Source organism: Poecilia reticulata, linkage group LG10, assembly GCF_000633615.1.
Source record: "Poecilia reticulata strain Guanapo linkage group LG10, Guppy_female_1.0+MT, whole genome shotgun sequence".
In the NCBI taxonomy this organism is placed as follows: Eukaryota; Metazoa; Chordata; class Actinopteri; order Cyprinodontiformes; family Poeciliidae; genus Poecilia; species Poecilia reticulata.
Window position 1 is genome coordinate 28304683 of NC_024340.1, and position 23756 is coordinate 28328438.

The 23756-nt window shown below is 38.3% G+C and overlaps 1 long non-coding RNA gene across 1 annotated transcript in view; it reads right to left on the minus strand.

Annotated features, from left to right (window-relative positions):
* LOC103471882 (uncharacterized) overlaps positions 1 to 23756 on the minus strand; it is a 104873-nt gene that overhangs the window by 56588 nt on the left and 24529 nt on the right. The window contains exon 3 of the long non-coding RNA XR_534753.1: positions 12872 to 13006. This is a non-coding gene — a long non-coding RNA (uncharacterized LOC103471882). The remainder of the gene's footprint in view (positions 1 to 12871; positions 13007 to 23756) is intronic.

Below are 23756 nucleotides of genomic sequence, written 5' to 3' on the forward strand. Positions count from 1 at the left end.
GCAAAGCTATCCACACTAACCATGTTTACATCAGTCGCAGCTGTATGGTATCAAACATGCTGCCAAAAACAATTTGCAGTAAAATATGTTGAATGGATGGATAGAAGTTTGTAAAACGGCTGCCATCTTTAGGAGCAACACGCCAGCATGTGTGCTCCTAAACATGCTGCCGTGTTTAGGAGCAAACATCACGATTTATTACCAGAAGTTTTAGGTAGGACAAGACCAGATGGGTAATCTGCAATCCCATAACATGTTTATTGAAGAAGCAGATATACTTCATGTTGTTTTAGCCTCACTTTGTTTGTGTAGCTTATCAAGAAAGTAACCTGGATCAATTGCACTCATCACAACTATACCAATGCAAGGAGACATCTCTGAAGTTTAGAAAAATTATGGATTATGTGAGTTGTTGTATTGGAATCCATTAGTTTAAAAGTAGTTTGGTCAATTTCCTATCACTAGCTCTGACCCTTGTCTCACCCTTAAGGTCTCAACTAAAGGTCACTGGATTAGTTAGCACTAAAAGAGCAGAAGGAGGTTATGGAGGGGATATGAATGTAAAGCCTTGAGATTGGATCGAAGGATGACGGTGTTGGGTTTCCCCTCAGCGAAGGCTAGCTGTGGCGTAAGCTTCCCTCTTTCCAGTTCAGAGGTCAGAGGTCATTCAGCAGGCCTGGGGCCGCTGAAATGAGCTGGCTGGAAAGAAGTGAGGAGGATAGTGTGAACATGGAGTGTAACCTTTTAACCAACTTGTTTTTTTTCCCTCTACAGATAATTTGCTGTTGGAAAGAACCCATTAAAATCCTTATTTGTATTTCTACCTTATAATAATATAAAACTATTTTAAGAATAGCTGGGTTTTCCAGAGGGATTTTTTCAGCTAATCCCTGGCAAACAGAAAAAGTGAAATTCCTCCTTAAATCTTAGTGTTTCTTCTGGGCCTCACCTTCCCCTCTTCCTAAATGATACCGTCAGATAAATATTATAATCCCAAAGTTTGCTGAAGGAGTTAGGATTCTGATTTAGTAGGAAATAATATACTAAGTTCTGGCTATTCTGAATGACTTAAGAGGTTAACAAGGTGTGATGGTCATTACTGGTGGAGAAGAAGAAGAAGTGTCCCCTCTTTGAAAACTACCTTTAAATTACAGAGCTGATGCATATCAATTTTCAGGGCTATGCTAAGTACCACCTAAAGGCAGGCTAACCTTCACTGCAGAGAGGCTGAACATGGGCTTAGAGTTCTGGGTGTGTTCACTTTCTGATACGGAGGGATGTTTTCTTTTTGTGATCGTATGACAAACACCGGAGTGAAACGTTTCCACTACCAGACAATAGCAGTATGCTTATATTACACAGCACACAGACACATGCACAACTTAAATCAGAGGGTTTTTTAAAAACCAAGATCTTTTTCAAATTTAAATATTTTGGAAGAAATTGTTGAGAAGAATTTATTTGGTAAAAAAAAAACATTCCCATTTCTAAGACTGTTTTAATCTGGAAAACCACAGTGAAAAAACTGAAATGGAACTGGATGATTTGCCTAACCGATCCTGACCTGATCATGCTACCATGTTTGCACCGACAGCAGCACACATTTGAGCAGAGCACTCTGAAATAATGCGAGTTGTTCAAAATGAAGGCAAATAACGGCAAATAACTTATTACGTAATTTATTGGCAGTAGTCTTGGACAGTATAATCTAATATGTTGATGTACAACATATTAGATTGCTGTTGAAACAGCTTAAATACGGGTTTTTATAAATTCTTAAAGTTGTTGTAAAACCAGTAAAATGACAAGAAAAATTTGACCCCTGAGTTTGCCCTTTCTGATTCTATTCTCGTCTGCAATGCTCTCCATTCATGCCCCCAGCTTCTATCAACAAACCCCCTGAGCAAAGGAGAATGGGTCGTATAAAGGAAACCGGGAGTCTTTTTATATCCGTTTACTGTTGGTGTTAGCAGCCATTTATGACTCCACTGGCTCCAGTGACGTGGGACGCAGGGCGCAGCGAGAGCAGCCGTCTCCTCCGGAGCTATTCGACGTCTCGTAACCTTGAAGCCTTTTCCTTTTTATTGCCATTAAACTGCATCTGGGAGTAAACCCCCCATGTGGGCCCTGGCAGTAATGAGGCTCCTTCTCTACAACTTCAAATGATCCAGGGTGTCAAAGGGAGGATTTTTTTTGTTGTTGTAACTCACTTCCTGACTGATTCATTTAGCTGATGGCCAAGCTTTATGTTAACTATACTAGCAATCAAGGGAGAAAAAGAAGTTGATTTCTAAAAGATTTACTTAAGGACCTTAACATAATCAAACTAAATAAACATATTTGAGCCATGTACAAAGATTTCAGCACACAGCTTACTTAGGAGATGCCATCTCCTAAGTGAGTCAAATCAAAGCTGTTGAAAGTTTTACTATGGAGTTTGTGTTGTAGAATTTAGATTGGTATGGTGGGATGCAGCCAAATGGTAACAAATCTGTTTTAATCCTCACAATTTGTTTTTGCTATTCCTAAAACAAATGGATACTTTTAGGCTTAATATGTACATCAGGCAGGCCTATTCAGATCATGCAACATGTAAAATGAAGTTGTTTGTGAGAAGCCCTCATTAGGTCGACTTTTCCAGAAAGTATAAGGTAAAATCCAACCACACTGATAAACTCTACATCTACTGACATAAGTGATTTACGCGGCATATGTCTTTGACATGTTGCTTCATGTTTATATTGCCTTGCAATATTACAAAAACTGGCAACATGTGACTAATTGACAAACTTTGGACAATGGTTGCTGTCACTCTTTCCTTAAAGCAACATATAACCCCAACATCTTTACCACAAACCACTTCATCTATAAGTGGATCAGAAAAAAAATCCCACTTCTTTTCAATCACAAAGGTGCTTTTCCAACTTCCTGCATTAACTACTTGTGACAGTATTAGCCTGAATCACACAGGAACAAAAAGTGGAGATTTTGGATCAGATGATTTCCATTTCATGCTAAAGAGGACCGGCTCATGAGAACTGATAATTTTCAGAATCGCTGGTGTAAATGGTTGGGACCACTTTTATTTATTAAAGCAGCTGCAGCTTTCACATGGTGTGGTCAGAATTTGCTATAAACAACCTGAAAGCTTGGATCTATTCCGTCTCATATCTACAGTCTGAGCTGTATAGTGTATGGATTGGAAAAATATTATCTTAGTAGATACAGATGTGCAATATGGGCAGAAATTACTGGATACTATCATGTCAATTTTGACCAAAATCTGAGGAATATTTCTGACACTTTGTTGAAGAATTAAGGAAATTCTGAAGCCAAAAGGAGGTCCAACCTGATGTTAGCAAGCTGTACCTAATAAAATGTCTGATAACAGTAGGAATTTGGTTCCAGCTCAGTGACTCATTTCTGTTCCTTTCTAAAAGATACATAAAACTAACATACATATTTACATCCTTTTAGTAATGGCACAACATTTAAACCAAACCGTAATGATTTTTAAACTGCAACTTTTCTAGCTTCTTTCAGCAGCAAGCTGTACTACAGAACTAATGCCAGTTTTTAAAGGCTGAAAAAAAATTATATATTATTTCATGTGAGAATAATAACTAGAATAATACATGCATGCAAAAAATATCAGCTTTAGCTGCTGGTAATGTAAAGTGGGTGTATCCTTCAAACCCCACAGGAAGGAGTGGAGTCCCGGAAGGCCCCAACATCTAACTGTAACATTATAAAGTGTCTAAAATAAAGAATGGGTCCATCTGTATCAAAATCATCTTTTAAATCAGCGGGACACCGTTTACACCACAAAGCATACAAAACTTATTTGATTTGGTTTCGTTCTGCTGACTCAACCTGGTGCTCATGACTGCATTACCACTGTACTATCAAAGGGATAATGTTTAACTAGCATGAGGCAGTTTTGCACTGACAGAGATCCCAGATACAGAGTTGTTCATTAAAAGCCTCAAATGGATTATTTCCTTCCTGTTGTTTGCTCGCCATACAGGGCTTTCAGGTTTACTTCCGAACCTGAGCTAGCACAATGACCTTATCATGCAGGGGAGCTGATTGTGTAACCATTGCCCTCTAGTTATCTCTGTACCACGGCCAAAGTTAATAGCCTCTTCCTTTTTTATTTTCTCTTTCCTGGAATCCGCACTTGCTGCAGGGTGTTTGTCAGAAGACATTGGAAGCAGCAGTCTTGAAGTCTTGAAATGAGATATTGATTGAGAAGAAGAGGTTTATCTTTTAAAAAAAGATATGGCAGCAGTTTCTCTGAATGACTTGTTTGTACATGATTGTAAACTGAGTAGACTACATGCTAATGCTAAGTCAGCTTTGGAGGGGGTGGTGGAGTAAATCAAACTTCAGGGGCGATTTAGTTGTAAATGCAGTTTAAACATGAGAAAAACAACTGAATATTATTGAATTTTACTTTTTAAAACATTTTTAAATGTTGCATACTTTCTATGAATAAAGTATTTGTATCAGCAGAGATGAGATTTTTTATTTCACCAAATGCTGCAGCTGAGAGTATCAAAGCAAACAACCACACCTCTTGTACAGGTCACTGAGCAATGTTAATCATACACTGAACACACTCACTGTTCTCCTGCCTTTCAGCTTGGGTGATTTGTGTGTGTGTGAGTGAGTGTGTGTGTGCATCATTATGTCCTCTGCTCATGTAGCACAATTTAAATTTCCGTCTATTATCTTTGACAACTTCTTGAGTTGTCATATGGGTAAAATGTAGGATCATCAAAGTGAGGTAAAATCACCTGCAGTTGGTGTTTTGCATTGTTTGGTAAACTGTGACTAATATCTGCAACACCACACTACGTCTGTGTGAGAGTGCGTACACTTAGATTTTACTTCTATAGAATTATGCAATATGCATGCCAGGACTTTGAGTGAGCCATTCTGACATCACGATGTTTTGATCCAAATTGTTTAATTCTAGATCTGGAAGCATGTTTACCCTCATAGACTTCGTAGATTGCTGACCTCTAACCCAGTGTCTCTCTTTTGCTGCTTCTTACCAGTTTTGTTCCTGGATTGACCAGCAACAATTAGTTGCATCCATCTTCCTGTTAATTCCAATTACCTTCATCTTTCCCTCTAGAAAAGCATCTCTAGCAGCATGATGCTGAGACCAGCATACACCATGGTGGGGATTGTGTGTTCAGGGTACAAAGTTAGTTTTTCTGGTAGATGTAGCATTTTGTATTATAAGACAAACCTTCAGATTTGGTCTCATTTGATCAGAGCAGATTTTTTTTTTCATGTTTGCTGTCTCTTACATGACTTTTAACATCCACTCGTTCTGCCACTCGAGGGCATTTTCTATACCCTCTCACCCTTAAAGAGTTATGTCAGGCCTAGACAGGCCTCTAGTTCATTTAATTTGTTCATGTTGTGAGGGATATTTCCTCTTGGTACAACTGAGAATATCTTAAACAACACAGTCATAGTTGGTTGTTATTGTTCAAGTATATTTGATGTTTTTCCATGTTTAAAATGCTTGTTGAAATAGTAGAAGTACTACTTTCTTACTTCTGATGGCATCTTCCAGCAGGATAATGCACCATGTAGCAAAGTTGAAATAATCTCAGTCTTGATGCCACATTTGCAGCAAGTTTATGAAGCCGTCATGTCAATATGGCCCAAAATGTCCTGGACACCTTCATAAATTCACATTAGGAAAGAACTAAGGACACTGTGAAGGAAAATTGGGTCCAACCTGGTAATAGCGATGTGCAGCTAATAAAGCAACCAGTATTACAGTATTACCAGTACAACCAGTAATTAATATTAGCCTTTTTTCATTTTTAAGACATTTTTTGCAGGTGGTTTGGGGAGTCACTGGTACAAAAAAATCTTTTATGTGTCAGGTTAACAGTGACTCAGCAGGTTACAGTTTTATAAACAGAGTCAACAAAGAGTCCCTTTTACTGTACATTTTATGTAAAGCTCTCAGGGACGAAAATTATGTCAAGCAAAACGCTGAGCTCATGACTAATTGCAGTTTGTTTGGCCACAGGAGGAAAAAACAATAAAGAGACTAAGTGGAAAAATTGTGTGTTTTTAGACTTGTGCCCGCTCTGAGGGGCATCTATCTCCTTGAAATTTGCTAGTTTCAAAGCATTTAGTACCGTTTTTGTGCCAGTTGTGCTACTTTAAGGGTTGCAGAAGGAACTTTGATCCTAAAGTTATGCTAAACTTACATTTCAGCAACTTTTATCTATGGTAAATCATTTCAGATAAGAAAGTGCTGTAAACATATGAGAATATGTAAGCCATCCACCATCTGTTCTTGTAATGGCAATGTTATTGTTGTGCTAAATAGTGACCAATCATGAGAGTCACGCTTTCGCAACAAGCATACATCCCATTCATATTTGTCACATGTGTGTGTAATATTCTGTGTCAGCACATCTTGAGTGCAAATGCGTTGCAGCTTGTAAATCTGACGCCCTCAGAGACTAATAATAACAAATCTATCTCTGCCGATTGCGTTTCATGGGTCTGTGGGATGTAAACCACACCAAAAGCTGTCATTAATGCCATTTTTGCGGCAAATCCAAAGCGGAGGACATGAAAGCGTCTCATTATTTAATATTAACACATGGTGCTTTGTGTTGCGCTCCACAGAAGCTTTCCATTTAAACTTGAAATTCATCAGAAAGTTCCCCTGTGCCTCTCATCTCATGGGAACCGCTGCAATAATCAAACTGTTGCTAATGGCTTTCTAATGATTGGGAGATTCTTTTGAAATCCAGCACAGGATGAAGCATTCTTGGTCATTAACACTTTTCAAAGTCTGCGCAACAAATCTGCAAACACGTTTTCAATCTTGGTGATTTTTCTAAGGAAATTATCCAGAACTGAGACAATTCGTTGTAGATTAGGACCTCCAGGGATGAAACTAAATTGAATTTTTTGATTAAATCAACTCCGTATCTGCCTGTTTTTAGTTACAATCACCATCACTTTAGGTATGCAGCTCTCTGATGGTCTTGTTTTCTAGTCCAGATGGATGCAGTTGAAAGTATATTCATATTCTTTTGGTTAATAGTATTTTACCAACAAAATTTGCAGTAATATGTAGAATTTTAGAGTGATAAAAATATTCATGAATGAATTTATATATATAAAAAAAACTATCAAAAGAAAAACTAAAAGAAAGAAAATGCTACTGGTAACACTATTAATATTCAACAAATTAGAGATTTAACTATACACTTCAAAACACATATCTATAGGCTGAATAAAACCACCGGGAAACAAAGTACAGCTTTAACCTTTTGCCCAGGTTTTACGTATTTGCACATATCCTGGGATTTTCAGTTAGTTTATTACAGACTTTTCTTTTTGCATATTTCCTCTCACTCAGAGACCATATTGTGACGTCAAAGTACTATTTTTATTTTATTTTTTTACTTTACCTTCAGACTTCAAGAAAAGTCATTTCTCCCTCTTGTGTTACCTCATAACCTGGTTAGACAGCATAATGATTTTTTTTTCATGCTTTATAGCAGCAGTTTCCCTCAAATGTTTTGTGGAATATGTGCTTTATTGCAGTCTAAAACTACTTTCACATTACGATATTTTTATCAGTTATGTGAGCCGATGTAGACCCAGGTTGTGTCCTGACATCTCATAAGATTCGGATGGTGACAGCAGGATATTTATGCTTTTCATTTAGTGAATTGTTAAATGGGTTAAAATGTGAGATGTTATTGTTTATTGTACATCTTAATTTTAATGGTATCTGAAAAACTAAGAAAAAAAATGTACTGCTGTGAACTCAACTTATAACTCTCACATATGAGCAAGGTTATATGTGTGTGCATATCAAGGTTATGCAATTTCATAAGTGTGTTCAGTTTGGCAAACTCAAACAAAGGTCTGGAGAAGTCAGCGGGTTCAAACACCTTTCATTTTAAATTCATGTCTGTCCATTTACACCAGTCTTCCAAAACAACTTTTTGATGCTGTCCCTACATTCTTGTAACCATGTAGGCAGAAATGAAATACTTTTGTTATATATATATGTTTTCATGATGCAGATTATTACACAAAAACATGCACAAAAGTGCGTTATGGTTAACTTTATGCATGAGTCAGACTGAGGCTGAATGCTAACAGCCATTTTCCTGTCCATAAAAGTTTTTGCAGGCCAGTCTGTTGTAAATGTAAATAAAATTATAACAATGAGTGCTTTCAAGCCCATAAACATCCTTGAGATATTTTGCTTGATGAGTGCACATCCAATGAAAAGGAATATTACGTCTGGTGCTAAATTTTCATTAGCACAATAGTAGCTGGCAGCACAGCACCAATATAATAACACAGTAAGGGGGCGACGTAAAGCTGTCAGTCTGGCTGAAATGGATGGGTCCTGGTCAGAAGGGGCTTTATGGGACCTAAATCAGTTTGAGTGAGACTTTGTGGCGGGGTGTACAGGCGTATTTGAGGAAGCATGGCAGGAAGGAATGTTTATGCTGTCTGTGGAAGTTCCTTATGAGTGTCAATGAGGCCCAAGGAAGGATCCAGGTCCTCCTCCTCCCCCCAGTGCTCTGCGGATCCTCTCCTGGCTCCAGTCAGGCTCTGGCTCTGATTAATAGCCACCGGAGGTGTCCAGCAATGGCTGATAAGGGACCTCCATCTCCCCCCTCCCTTTTCTGCAACATAGGGCCTCGTAACAAGCTAGCTCTCCTCTCTTTCCCCTCCTCAGGCACTCAGGGAAGCCAATTAGGCAGGTCTTAAAACTCAGAGCGGTGACAACTGGTCTGGGCCTCTGGCTGAGGGCCATGATGTGACAGTGGCGTTCATTTAGAGGGTACTGCAGCACGTTTAACCTTGAATCTAAAGTGTCGGGTCAAAGGTGAGAACAGCTTGCATGTCTCTCCCAGAAACACAAAGCTTCATTTTTAAGCTAATTAGTTAATCAACGTGTTTACCATGAGGAATCCTTACTAATGCAGTTGAAGTATAATCGTTTGCCAAACAATCTGACAATCCAGCTGCCCCCCCACCTTGCAGTGATTTGGTTCCCAGGCTCTTCGGCTAGGAGGGGAGGAGGTTTCTTGTGTTCTAGACAAGAACACAAGCTTATCCCAGCGGCCCGTTCCTCTATTTTTAAGTTGATTGCCAATGCTACAGGTGATCAAAGCACAAGACCCTAGGAAGGAGCTTAGGGCACAGCAGCACGGCGAAACGGATTGCTTCCTGGTGATTTGTAAGTAGGAAAAGACTTTTGACATGAAAGACAACCTCAACAGCACAGGAAGAAGAATAAAGCAGCTGTAAAATGCTTCTTGTTGCATCTGAATTGATGCAGAGGGTGGCTCCCACAACTATTTTTCTTTTGCTTTTTTGTGGGTGCCTGACATTTCCTACTGAGCCATTTCTACAGTCACATGCACACAACAAAAGGCTACATCTGAAGGGGTGGGGAGCCTGGGGTCTTAGGGGTAAGGAGATGCTTTGTGCCAGGATATTGTGAAATCAGACAACTCCCATTTCTTTTCACTCAAGCTATGTTCGAAATGTGGTTTTATTCTTTGCCGTGACAAAAGTGTAGTTTTGCTTTTAAAGGATTAAACCTAAATGCATTTGTGATGGATCAGTTGTTTATAACTGAACAAGGCATTCTTCAAACAAAAACATGCGTTTTTCTTTAGCGTTATCCATTAAATTAAAAAACAATTGAAGAACGACTCAAATATAACTTGCAGTATTTCCAGTTTTTAATGTGGACAAAAGTAAGCCAATGTCTTCACGGAGAAGTGGAAAGGATGCTGATGTTGGAAAAAGTTGTCAGTTTCTCAATTGCTTTGAATGTCATCCTCTTACAGAGAAATCTGCACATCATCCTCAAGCAAAAATATTTCAGAAGAAATAACATTTTTGTTGGTGAAAAAAAATAATAAATGGGCTTTACTTTGTTCAACAGATAAAAATCTTGGGATGAGTTATGTTTACCTCCTTAACGTTGAGTCGTGTTTAATGTGATCCATTGCCTTTAGATGTCATCTAATTAGTAAATACGGTCCGACTGTGTGAAATCTAATCTTAATACGAATCCAGCTGCGCTGTAAAGGTCTCAGGTTTATTAGAGAAGATTAGTAAACGACACCAGGAAGACTGAGGGACACAGATGAGTCAGATGGAGAAGTTTAAAATGGAGTTTGGTTATAAAACAAATAACTTCAGTTTGACCTTCTCAAAGACCTTTTTTCAGTCCATCTTATGAACATACAGATAATGACAGCACCAAACAGTCTTATAGGAAAATCTGTACGAGGCAGCAAAAGAGGTTTATCTTCCAGAAGCACAATGATCATTTATCTAATGACCATCATAACCAACACTTGTTGTCACAAGATGACAAAATGATGAAAATCTTTAAACTCTTGTGCAAAGCTGTGTACTTTTCTCAGTAGCTTCCTCAATGGTAAAATTGCATATTTTTCCATGTATTCTGTTGAAATATTTATATTTAACTTACACCTGTTATCAGAGCTGTGAAATTAATTCACCTCTTGTTCACATGCAGCCAGCTGAAACATGTTCAGGAAAACCTCATTGCAGCATTCAGTGGCACATGAGATATGTTAGTGTATTTCATGACAGCAGATTTGGGCTGATACCTGATGAAGTTCAAAAGCACTGTCAGGAGAGGGAGAAGGAAAAAAAAAAGAAAGGAACGAGAAAGGATAAACTTCCTGTGGGAGGAATGTAACTGCTACCCATCACAGCTGGAATCTGTGGGGTCGCATACCAGAGGAATGGTAAATATTTAACATTTAATTTCCTTGCTGTAAGGTAGACTGGACACAGAGCACAGCCAACAGCCATAGTACACAGTGTCTGAGGCACATAGATTGGCACTCATAGTGGAAAAGAGGCATAAATCCAAGAGACACTGTTAAAATATTTAGACAACATTTCCATATAATCAGCAACATAGACCTACAGTGGTAATATTTATATTTTTAACATTAATGCAAATGTTCCCATGCAGTTTTCAGGTAAACGTTACAAACTGTTCTAGACTCCAGTTTTATTGTTTCATTGCAATAGTTATAACGAGTTATTTGTCCTTATTATAATCCTTTGAAAATATAAAAATAAAAAAATTACTCAAAATTTCTGATATTTTTATAGTGATCAGAATTAAAAATGGAACCTTGAATAACCAGAGATGGATGGATGAGGTTGCAGACAGAAAAGGAGAAGTTAGTACAAGGAAGGATAAAAGGCCACATGAAGAGGAAGCAAAGGAAGAAAAAGTAAAGACAAGAAAAGGAAGCAGGGATGGAAAAAAGATAAGGAAATATGAAAAGAGGGACAGAGAACATAGTAGCAAGATGGTGGAGCTGGGCGAGTTGGGCATTACAACTTTCTTCCTTTAATTTAGCAACCTAGAGACCTTCAACTGATCAACAATATAGTGTTCACTCCTGCTGCACATAACAGGGACTGATGTCCGAAACAACAGAGAAGTTGATAACTCTGTTCCTGCCATGCTTACCAGGCAACAGTGGAGATGGCATCACAATTTGCACAGAAAAACCGGCTATTTTGTAGTGCCAAAGTCGAGCTACAGTTTACGCTGTGGAACCTCGATTTTTTTAGAAACACACAACACCGATTCAAGAACATGTTCGGGGACCAGAACAGGGTCCAATCTGTGTTGGTAGAAAAGGCAGCAGAGAGGACAGAAAAGACAGTAGGAAGGTCACAAGGTAAGTAGGAAAAGACAAAAAGGTGAAAGGAAGCAAACCGGGAAGACAGGGCTCAAGGAACGAAGAACTTAACGGAATCAGGATACAAAGAAAGAGACGGGATAAAATGGAGGAAGGATGAGTTAAAGAAAAAATAACAGAGAAGAAAGAAAGGATACGACCCAGATGGAATATACTGAAACCTAATGCCAGACTTTGTAGGAGCCTTGTAATGTAGAGAACATTTATTTGTATCACTTTCCATTCAACTTTACTATCTTATTTTAGTAAAGCTAAAAATAAGCAAGCTTATTTAGTAAGCTGTGTTGTAACCTAGATTTGTACAACATGATCGTAGTTTATACCGGGTGGGGCCACATTTGAAGATGTGTAGGATGCAGACGGTCAAATGACAGACGTGTCTGTCACCTCGTTCAGACAAAAGGAAAGCTAAGCAGCAACCTTGAGGCAAACGGGAGTGATCCCAACAATGACAAGTTATTTAAGGGGAGCCTGAGGGCAGGCAGGTGCTAGAGAGACTGAATGCCAAAATTCAGCATGGCTTGATTCAAACCTTACATTACCCCTTCACCTGAGGAATGTCTATGTTTAGTCTCTACTGACCAAAATAAATCTGTGGTTGAGCCATCCTTTTTTATCTTACTGGTGTCCAAAAGTTGGAGCTGATGGTTCGTTTTCCCAAAAAACTGAATCTGTTTCTGTAGATTGTTATTGGTGATTAATAACACTCGTTACTGATCAATAGAAACACAGGTTTGAACACTTAAATGCACAGGAAACAACCTGAATAATGTTCACATTTCTACAGCTCAAGACAGTAATGGCTGCAGCAGAAGGCAGAGAGAAAATGCCATCATAGCAGAGATATAATGTGGTTTCAGCAAAGCAAAACTACCCTGTATTTAACCTACTATGATAATGACAGCAGCAATATTAAGCTACATTAATGTTTTTTCTCACATACTAACTAATAAAATTAAGAATTACTGCCTAGTTTTAAGTTGTAGTACGTAACTTTAGCCTATAGAAAGAAAGGATAGATTAAAAAAAGATAGCTTTCAGATCTAGATTTGCCACAATAAAAGCGGAAAAGGCACCTTATTTGGTCTCATGGAATCAATTTGTCTCTGTTCATGCTGGTCCAACCTCAAGTCTCCCGAGCCTGAGGGACAGCCAGGTTTCAGGTCCAGCAGTTCTTCGGCCTACGGTTGAGCTAAGGCCATCAGAAGGACCTGATCAGGAGCACAATGACCATTAGGGCTTTTAGTTTTAGCAACATGACCAAATTTCAGTTCATAAAATGGATAGTAGAGTTACTTTCAAGGCCATACAGTAGCAGGAGCACCTTACAATCAAAAATCCACTCTGCCACTGTGGCTAAGACAAAAACATTTGTTGAATGTTTAGTTCTTTTTGTTCAAGTTTTGCTCTAAAAGAGAAATACATTTTGTTCAACTTATAACCAACAAACAGTGCGTTGGAGCTGACTGGAAAGGATGTGCTGTGGAGCAGAACTTTGGTATGTTGCACTGGACCCTGTGTACTGCCAGCAAGGAAACCGAACAGTCATGGAAGTGAGAGGAAGGAGGAATGACTGTGTCTGGACTCCCTCACAGATATCCCTCCAGACTGTTTAGTTGACTCACTGATGACGCAGGCTGCAGCATAGTTTTGCTTTACTTCCTGGAAGCAGGGCGAAAACTAGGGGTTGCCTTGAAATTACTAAGACAGCCATCACCATGGTTCAAGTCATGGAAACCCTGAAAACACACACTCACTCACCACTCACAGCCAACTGCAATCGTGCACCAGAAACGTGAAACATCTGGACCTTATTTTCAAATAAGGTTTATTTAGAAAATGTGGTCAGTTTCTTTGGCACACCGACTTTCTATAAATATTTAGCAGTTATAAGCTTTTAGAAAAGAGATATTTAAAGAGACGCTTTGAGCCAGCACTGCAGGTGCTTCAGATTTATTTCCCAACTTTGGAGCTTAGGAGTGACAGAGTAAAAGAGTTTAATGACTCTAAACTAAAATAAAAGCAAATTAGCTTGTATTGCATAACTCTAGCCCATGGTGCTCAAACTGTGAGAAAAGTACCACTGGGCTTATTTGGGCTACATTCAGTCTAGATAGTCAGGAGCAATTTTAGCTTACAGAGAAAAACTAAAACTATTCTAAATGCTCTAGTTTGGGGTTATTTCAGTCCTTATGTCAATGCTTCCAGGTTTATCATAATCCTGGGGCAAAAAGATTGTCTTGCAGAGTGACTTTTTCTTTAATCACTGAAGAGAAATCTTCAGTGATCACCTGTTTACTTCCAAAAGGGTCACCAACATGATCTGGAGCAAATTCAGCTTCTATATTATTTAAATGTATCACCAAATATTGATCACTGATCCATTTGATGCCTGTGATTACCATGATCAAAGTAAAAATCTGGTTTTATGGCACATGAGGCTCTTCTTGTGTCAGATAAGTACCTTTTAAAATGACTTCTCTGCATTGAAAATAGGGCTGTAGTGATACAATAATTTCACGATACGATACACAATATTCTGCTCCCGATACGATATATATTGCAATATTCAGCAAATGATACAATTCAATACACTTCTGCAATTTTCTGAAAGATTTTAGAGGGACAGAGTTATTTTGGTGACATTTTGTGACTGTTATAGAGTTGGATTGAATTAAATTAACTGAAAACTGATTAAAAGCACCAACTGCACAATACCTGGCTCTGGTTGGACTTAAAGAAGACAGCTGGACAAAATGAATCAAAGAAGTGGTGAGAAAACATGTTTGTTTTAATTGAAACAGTACAAACTGTATCTTACATGCATTTGTAAAGTAAATAAAGTGCACCAAGTACCCTGCTCTGAATAATTTGATACCTTTTTAACTTTGACACTGAACATCTGAAGGAATCACTCTAACCCTGATGACCTAATCACTCTCCCGGCGAAGCAAGCAGTGAGTTAGCAAGGTGACAGTTGGATGTTACGATACTTGCGGATGAATATCGATTTTTTTTTTCTAGGGAAAAAAAAAAATATCGATATATATCGCAAAATCGATATTATTACACAGCCCTAATTGAAAAACAACTGTAATGTAGATTGAGAAATAGTTGTCATTCTTCCAAGACACAGCTACATTTTAGGATTATAGCATTGACAGCTAGCTAGACTGCGATATAGTTATCTGGCTAGCTGTGGCACCAGCATAGGATCTAACCAGATAGAGACAGAGTTGATGTCAAAGCATATAATATGTTTATCGTTCCTTACTTTTGAGTAGAATTACTTTACTAAAATTTTGTTTGCTCCTTGCCCTGTACAAGGAACTTGTGCAATAATGTGCAGTGTCATGTTTGGCAACTATGACAGCTTAGAAAAAAATATATATATTTACAAAGTAGTTATCAATGCAATTACTTATAGCATATCGAAAAATTCTCAAGCATAAAAAAAATATGTATAGTGCTCTTATTTGTCATCCATTCTTGTGTAATTGTACATCTGAGGCATCCTGTTTATGTGACCATGGTTGTTCCAGGCAGGACTGGCTCAAGCCCCTCACAGAGCTTCAGCCTAACAGCTGGGAATGGCCTTTCAGTCTGACAAGACATGCCGTTCCTATGACAAATACCCGTAGAGCAACAGTAACATGTGTCTCCCACCCCTACGAGTAGCCCTCCCCCTACACCCTCAGCCACACATGCACACACGTACGCACGCACAAAGCTGTGCAGTGTACTTAATGAATAGCACACTTGGGGCTGCTGGGGTTTTTGCCGGAACAGCAAAAGAGGGGAGGGAAAAGTAAAAAAAAAAAAAACAGCCCCCAGTGACCTCCGAGGACCATCTGAGATAATAAATCCATGACCCTGAGTTCCGGAGTGCTTTGGGCAAGGTTGGGGTGGCAAATTTCCCACTTCCACAATATCATATGTTAACGGTAATTCCTTTTAGCCCATGTGTAATGGAAAAGGAATGTGTTCTCCTCAGCCTCATCTAGGGTTGGTGGAATCTGTTGAAAATGTGCGACAGCTGTGAAACTTGGCCAGCCTCAGCCTGTGAATGTATACGTTTTGGATGTGATTCTGAGTTGGGGGTACATGGTTGAAGTGCAGTCGGGGGGGAAGGGGTGAAAAGGAAAAAGTGGAAGGGGCTTGTGTGGTTGTGGTGAGGTTTACTTCCTTATCTGGACATCTTGTTTTGTCCGTCAAAACAAGATGTTAGCAGAAATTGATATTTCTACTAACAGCTTAATGTCTTCATGAAGGAAAAGTAGGCATTTGTATTAGATTTCCTAAAATGTCTTATTGGAGAAAAAGTATTTTTAAATGTAGTCATACTGAATCACTTGACGAATAACTATCCAAATTGTACAAACAGTGAATCAATCACTCATTGGTTGTTAGGCATAGCTTGTCTCTTCTTTGGCTATAGTTAGAAGCAGGCTCTGCCAATTTTACTGGAATACGCCATAAAACAAAGATTTAAAAGTATTCAGTCATTTAGCTCAACTAAACAGACAAAAGAAGTTCAAATTTCATTGCTTTTGGAAAGTATTCACAGCACTTCACTTTTTCCACATTTTGTTATCTTACAGGCTTATTCCAAATTGTATTAAATTAATCTCCTCAAAATTCTACACACAAATACCCCATTATGGTGAAGTGGAAAATGTTTTAGAGATTTTTTGCAAATTTATTAAAAACAGAAAACCTCTTCACTGCTTTTGTTTAATACTTTGCTCATCCACCTTTGGCAGCAATTACAGCCTTGAGTCTATTTGAATATGATGCCACAGGCGTACGTACATCATCAACATGTTTAAATAGAGAATGGCAAAATGCATTCCATACTGTTGCAGACATCCAGAGCAATCTATGCAAATTCAAATAAAGGTTTTTGTCACTACAGGATAAGAATCTTGCTAAGCCTTCTCCTTCTACCACAGGAACGTTTCAAGAAAAAAAAAAAAAAAAAAAAAAACTGAAAAATAGTGAATAAACCGGAAAATGAGAGTTTTGTTAAGCATCCCAAGCCAAAGCCCAGTGAGTGACTCCCCTGACACACACTTGGGTGACATATCTAACGTCACCCAAGTGTGTCTCAGTGGAGTCACTCTTCATTTTAATTTCTGCTATAAGGTGACATTAAACATGTCACCTTATAGCAGAAATTAAAATGCTCTACCAGTTGCTGCACACTCTCTAGGTCGACAACAGACAGCTGTTAGCATGTGCACTAGGGCTGTTGTAAACGATTATTTTAGTAATCTAAAGATTTTTCTTACGATTAATCGAGTAATCGGATWAAAACAATTATGAAATAAAATATTGGTAAATCTTCCATAACACCAGTGTTACTATCGGATATCAACATCAGTCTATTTTTTCCACATTTGAGCTTSCCTACCAGTTACTTTTTWGTAGACCGGGGGAGCAAYACGGGATATTTACGGCTCCTCCGTTCAGAAACTCATCTACCAGCCATGTTCCGCCTCCCGTTTGTTCAGACCGGGATGATATAAGTTTATCGTGCGGTTCGTCCGTAAAGCTGCTCTTACCCTGTAAGCATCAACCCTCAGCCGCCCGCCGTGTTCAGTCTCTCCGCCCACCTGTATAAATCCTCCTMAGCTTCTTCCCGCCGTTCAACCAGCAGCTCCGGAGCAGAAAGGCTGCCGAACTCCCGGCATCGCGCCGGCCATTTTAAGGATGTTTATTGGTCCCACAAAAACGGTGAAAACCCGGAATTATCACCAATCAGTAAAATCCCCGCGGGCCGAACTTGAAGATTGGACGTTATGCCGCTAACACGTAGCTTCCGTCAACAACTCAGAGGCGGAAGTCAGAGCTCCGCTCAACGCAAATAATGTTCCGGCTGAAACACGGTGCGCTAAATGATAAAACATAAATTAACAAAGCTTCGAGGCAGGTCAATTTTCCTCGAGGAATTTTAATAATCGAGGTACTCGAATCACTCGAGGAATCGTTTCAGCCCTAATGTGCACAACTGGAAAGAGAAGAAAAAAAACAATCAGGGAGGGGTGGTATATTTTTCTGAATCACTGCTTTTAAATATATTTTGCGAGTAGGTGTGCTGGGATCTACAGACTTCATAATAGCCAATTAAAATTCTGCATGCAGCATACGGCCATTGAGGAACAGTAATTACCAGGTCTTAACACAGTGACAATTATAAACTGCATATACATTTAGCTTGCTGTTGGCAGCTTTCTAAGTACATAATATTGTGCTTTATCATATCAGCCTTGTGTTTCTACTAACCACCTGGGCAGGAGTATGAAGAAGATGCCAATCTTCCTCATACTGTTTCACAAAACACTCAGAGCTCAGCTAGACACTTTCTTGCCATCTGTATCTTTTTTCTGACATAACACATTACTGGATTTTAGCCAAAGGTTGTTTCTCTAATAAAAGTGATGTTTGGAAACTTAGTAAAACTAATAGTGTCTCACAACTCTGATGTTCCACACCCTATAGAATAAGAAATGCCCTACACACATTTTACATGCAGCACTCTACCTTCAAAGCTCTCCATTGCTGCCCTGCACATGTCCGAATAGGTTGTTGATTTATGAACAGCCAGAGGCAGGTTAGACGGGCTCATCTGTGCAGTTTTATGATAGACCTGTTTTGGCAAGATTATTTTTCTATTTAATTCTCTTAAGATAAGATTCACACAAATTGACAAACAGTACCAGCAGCTGAAACCAGCTATTGACATTGTATAAAAAAGATGGTACTTCTCTCACTTCCTGACATCAAATCCGTCTCAGATTTTCATGGTTTATGTAATTTAGCATTACTAACCATTTCTTTTTTTTCTAAATATCAGAATATTGAGACTTACACCGAGATTTTTTTTATTTTCTTGAAATTAAGATCACATACATTTTCTTTTTAAGTAGAATTCCTTCTTATTATGCACAAATTCAGATAACATTTTGTTTTCTCTTCCTCAGGATTCTCACAATACTGATACCAGAACCTTTAATTGTCAATTATAAACAGTGACCTTATTGCTTATAATAAAAATGCATTGGCACCCCAACCTAAACTTCTTGGCTGTCTTGAGATGTTGCTCATGATGCCACTGAGTGTAAAGTGCAGCAGCTCATCCGACAGTAAATCAAAATCCCACACCATGACGCTCCTACCCCCGTACTTCACTGTTAGGGTGGTGGTCTTAGGTTTGCAAGCTTTTCCTTACAAATGTAGCAATTGTCATTTTGGTCAAACCCTTTCATTTTAGTCTCATCAAACTGCAGAACATCTCTCCAAAGATGTAGGTCTTTGTGTCTGTGTGTGCTGTGTGACTATTATAACATTTCTGTACTTTTGAAAATGGAAGAAGTAAAAAAGTCTTGAAAACCAAACACCTCTCACTTCTAAATTATGAGGGAAATAATTTATCAGTCTGCAAAACTGCAAAACTTAAGTTGTGTTTTTTTTAATAATTGCTGGCTTAGTTTGTATTTTCAACTTAACTTTATCAATAATCAATGGATCTATAGCGTTTTACACAGGTGCAGCTCTCTGCCCACTCTGCCCTTCCATAGTAATCAGCCCAAAAGGCATGGTAGGGGGTGGACGGGTCAGATAGTATTTCTCCAAAAGGCTCTGCTTAGACAGAGCACTCTTTGTTGTCCCCCACTTTAAGAATGGCTTTCACTTTGCTATTGTGAAGGTAATTCCTGAGCTGTGCTCCATGAGTCTGTCCCACTCCGGGAAAATCGTGACCTGCAGTCGGAAAAACATTTCCACCAAGGTAATCAATTCTCTGTCTAGTGAAAGCATGACAGTATTAGAGAGACTGACTTTCAATGCAATGGAACGAAGTGCAAGAACATGTTAAATACAGCAGGCAGATGAAACACTGCACACCTGTTTGATCACTCTGGGGTATATTAAATGAAATTCAAGACTTACTAATCAAATCAGATGTGCATTCAGTGAATTATCGCTGGCATGTTGAGGCTCTTCTATGGAAAGATATAAATGCCAAACTATCAGTTGTTTATGCTATCAAAAACTAAATAATGACATAAGGCTATTATCAGTGACATGGGTACCACATTCCCTCAAGTTCTACAAAAGGTTATACAAGTTTTCTGTAAAACAAGTTTTAACAGAAAATGTCAGGAAGTAAAAATTTGTTGCTTCCCACTTGTCAAAAAAGCACAGTTGTAGCTTAGAGTTATGGAAATGACAAAAGTGTTTTGAAAATTCATGCATTATTATTTTGCAGATTATTTTGCAGACTAAATGAATGCTCGATTTTAGATGTTTATTTTACTGCTAAAATAAAACCAAACATTAATTTTTTGTTTTGTCACCGCATGATAAATCAAATTTATTGTTTATATATTCTCATCATAAGCGGAGGTGAGACTATAACAGCCTATCAATCTAGTTAGCAGAGTAGTAATGTTAAAAGAAGGGAAATCAATCATTTCTTGTGTTAGCAATGGTTGCCTTTAGTGAAAAACAGTGCATCCATCATAGATTTGGATCAAACTGGCCTCACATGCAGGAAAGTGATGCTACATTTCCAGATCCTCACAGTGCTGCATTTAGGAGGGCTTCTCACGTTGAGCTTGCTCAGCATTAGCAGGTATGATGTGCATTTGAACATATAGAGAGGTAAAGACATTTAGATGATGACTTTAAGAGAAAAGGGTAGGAAAGTGTTTATGCAGTAATTGCATCAAGCAATCTGTCTGCATAGTAAAAGTCCTTCTGTGAGTGGTTTTATTTTGAGATTCAGACAGCTTTAAATTAATTCACAATTTCTCAATTTCAAATATGATGGCTACCATAAACCTTTCTTTTAATGTTTATTCAATTATTACATGGTTGAAACCTTGAATATGAGAATCGGCACCAGCAAGGAGACAGATTGTTTACATTCCCAGTCTCTCTTTCGTCTAAAGAATGCAAAAACATCCATTTTTCACATTAGTTGCCTCATGCAACATGGTTTGTGCAATCCCCCAAGTCCACTTCTGATTGACTGATCAGACAACTCTTTTTCTGGTGAGCTCCAGGTGCAGAGAGCTGAACAGAGCCAAATCAGACTGAATTGGTACAAAAACACCATCAGATTCTTTTTGATATTTTGGTGCCACTATGTTCTGTCCAAAGTAAGAAACTGCAAGGACATCTTCTGAATTAAACCACAACCAACAGCCTTCAAGTTCAAGTGCCCTTTTGACCTGAACAGCTGGTATTTATTTTGTCAGCCAATAACTGTAAACTTTAATCAGATCTGATAACACAAATGCTACTTTTTTTGAAGTTTTTTTTTCCCGTAGCAGTGGAGTAGAACCAGTAATACTGATGTTCTGAGTTTGTTTTACTTATTAGATGTTAGTTTGACTAATTAATTTGTAGCATAATCTTAGTTGAAGTGTAAATATTTTTGACAATCCTAAATAAATCTAAAAAAATAAAACAGAAACACCTTGTTTCTTTAAATGTGTGGTGGAATGAGAAGGAACTCCTACTTCAAGTGGAGATTTAAGGTAAAACCTATTTATTTTAATGCAGTTTAATGTGGTTTAATAACGCTACAAGCTAATATGCATAATGTTGATATCAGTCAACATGAAAATGTTCATCTTTTCTTTCAAAGATGAACATTTTTTTCTTATACAAGAGAAAATATCTGAAATTATTGAGGGGCACCAATCCAGATCAATGTAAACATGATTGCTACATTTGTCATCATGCAGGATGAGGCGTAGTGGTCCAGAAGCCCTTTCAAGAAAGCGGACAAACAAAACATAAAGCCAAGCGGAAACGTAAACCACCGTTACATCTCGCCCTCCGCCGCTCTACCTGATCCCAGTGTATTCCTCTCAGACCTATCGAGGATAGAGCATTCTTGGCACACCACACCCAACATCATTGTATTGAAAATTCTTGCATCCCTGCCAAATGGATCCAGTTCCCCCAAATCCTTTTACAGAGCTTCAACAGACCCCTAGGCCAACATAGGTTTGACTGTGGCCTCGTCAGTGGCTGGCCTGTGTATGTGTGTGTGTGTGTGTGTGGGTGTGTGCATGCGTGTGTGCGTTGGAAGGGGAGATAAAGAAAAGTAAGGGTAGCTTAAATCTGACATGTTGCTTCAACAGTTCACTTTACCAGGATTTTCCTTTTCATATCTACTTCTTTTCTTCAAAAAGTCTTCACCAGAATAGCAATATGTTGGCATTGATATAAAAGTGACATTTTTAGGCATCATTGCAAAACAAGCTAATGGTCACATTTTAAGGACATGTTACCTAGCAGCTCTTCAGACACACATTAAGAAGTAGAGAAATATATGTTTCAGCTTCCCAAATAGAATGATGATTCAAATCTCTAAAACTAAAACGAACACACCATGAAGTAGGGTTTAATCATTTGCTCTGGCGAAGCTTGCGCTGTCCAGGAGTATTACCCTGAAAACCAACGGGGACCCGACGAGGGTCCCCGTTGTCAATCAGTGTTGCTTCCTAAGTGGACAGTTTGATTTCACAGAAGTTTGATTTACTTGGAGTTATATTGTGTTGTTTAAGTGTTCCCTTTATTTTTTTGAGCAGTGTATATATAATTTATAAAGCCACAGTAGGTTACCATGGTTACCCAGTTACCTGTTCCTAATCATGGTGGCAAGGCCTCTATTGAGGTGGGCATAAATAAGCAGTTATATATTGAATGGAATCAGCTCCAGAATCAACAATACTTTAGGGAGCTCATCTCACTGAGTTGTCATAACTTGTAAATAGACACATCTGGAGGATATAATTTTAAAGAAATAGCATTCTTGACTGGACAGTTTAATATCTTAGACAAATTTTTTAGTGACCTTGATGTCTTATGTGTAGAAAGTATGTGTGTGTTGAATTTCACTTCAGCTTAAAGCTGGTGTCATCTTGGCCAGGATGCCTTGTAAATAAGATTCTGAACACCACTGGGTCTTCCCCCGATATATAAAGTTATATAAAGTATAAACAAATAAAACATAAAAGTACAGCTTGGTTTCGGAAACACTGACTTTGTTTTTGTGCCCAATTTTCTTCAAACCACAGGACATTTTGTACTGACCGTTCGTCAATTTGAACCAGACGTTGACTAATTTCGTGCCTGCTTGCTTTCACCAGCCAGTCAACAGTAAGAAAATATGTTTATGTGCCTTCCATAATAATATCCACTTATATTAGGTTGGTAAGTTATTTTGTTTCATCAGGTCATATTCTCTCAATTTTCATAGAAGTCAACTTGAAAAAACTGGATTAGACCCATCGGTAATGGAAATAGGGTGCAAAATTATATATAGTCAAATTCCATGAGATTTACACTTTTTCGTTCACTTTTTTTTAATTATTGAGAGAAAAACTGATTTGCAATGGTGAAGTACATTGGTATGAAATGTGTGTTTACTGGTACAATAATGAAGTAGATCGGGATGAATTAATATACAAATTGCGGAGAAAAACTGGCAAAGGGTCAAGCTGACTCAGTCATAACCTCACACCATTCCCAGATGACAAGCTCTCTTTCTCCCTTTCTTTGCACCTTAAACATTTTAGAGCTACAAAGGACTGACACGATTACAAATAGAAAATTTGAGGATAAATATTCAGCGAATTTGATCAACATCCATTCTACACTGCTAAAATGGCTTGAAAAGTAAATGGCACCACATGATCTCATCAGTGGGTAGTCAGGGTTTTCCCCAGTGTATTATAAGCCTGGCGAGCCACCAGGCTTTACTTGTTCCCCCTCCAGACTAAGCGTTGCTTATTTTTTTAAAGTCTTTTTAAAATGTTTGCATATTTAAGACTTTATAGCTCAGGTATTAATCTTCCAATCTTTTAATAACACATAATTATCAAGTGATATTTTCAAATTTCTCGAAACATTTTTTAACTCAAAAAGATGAATAACTACCCT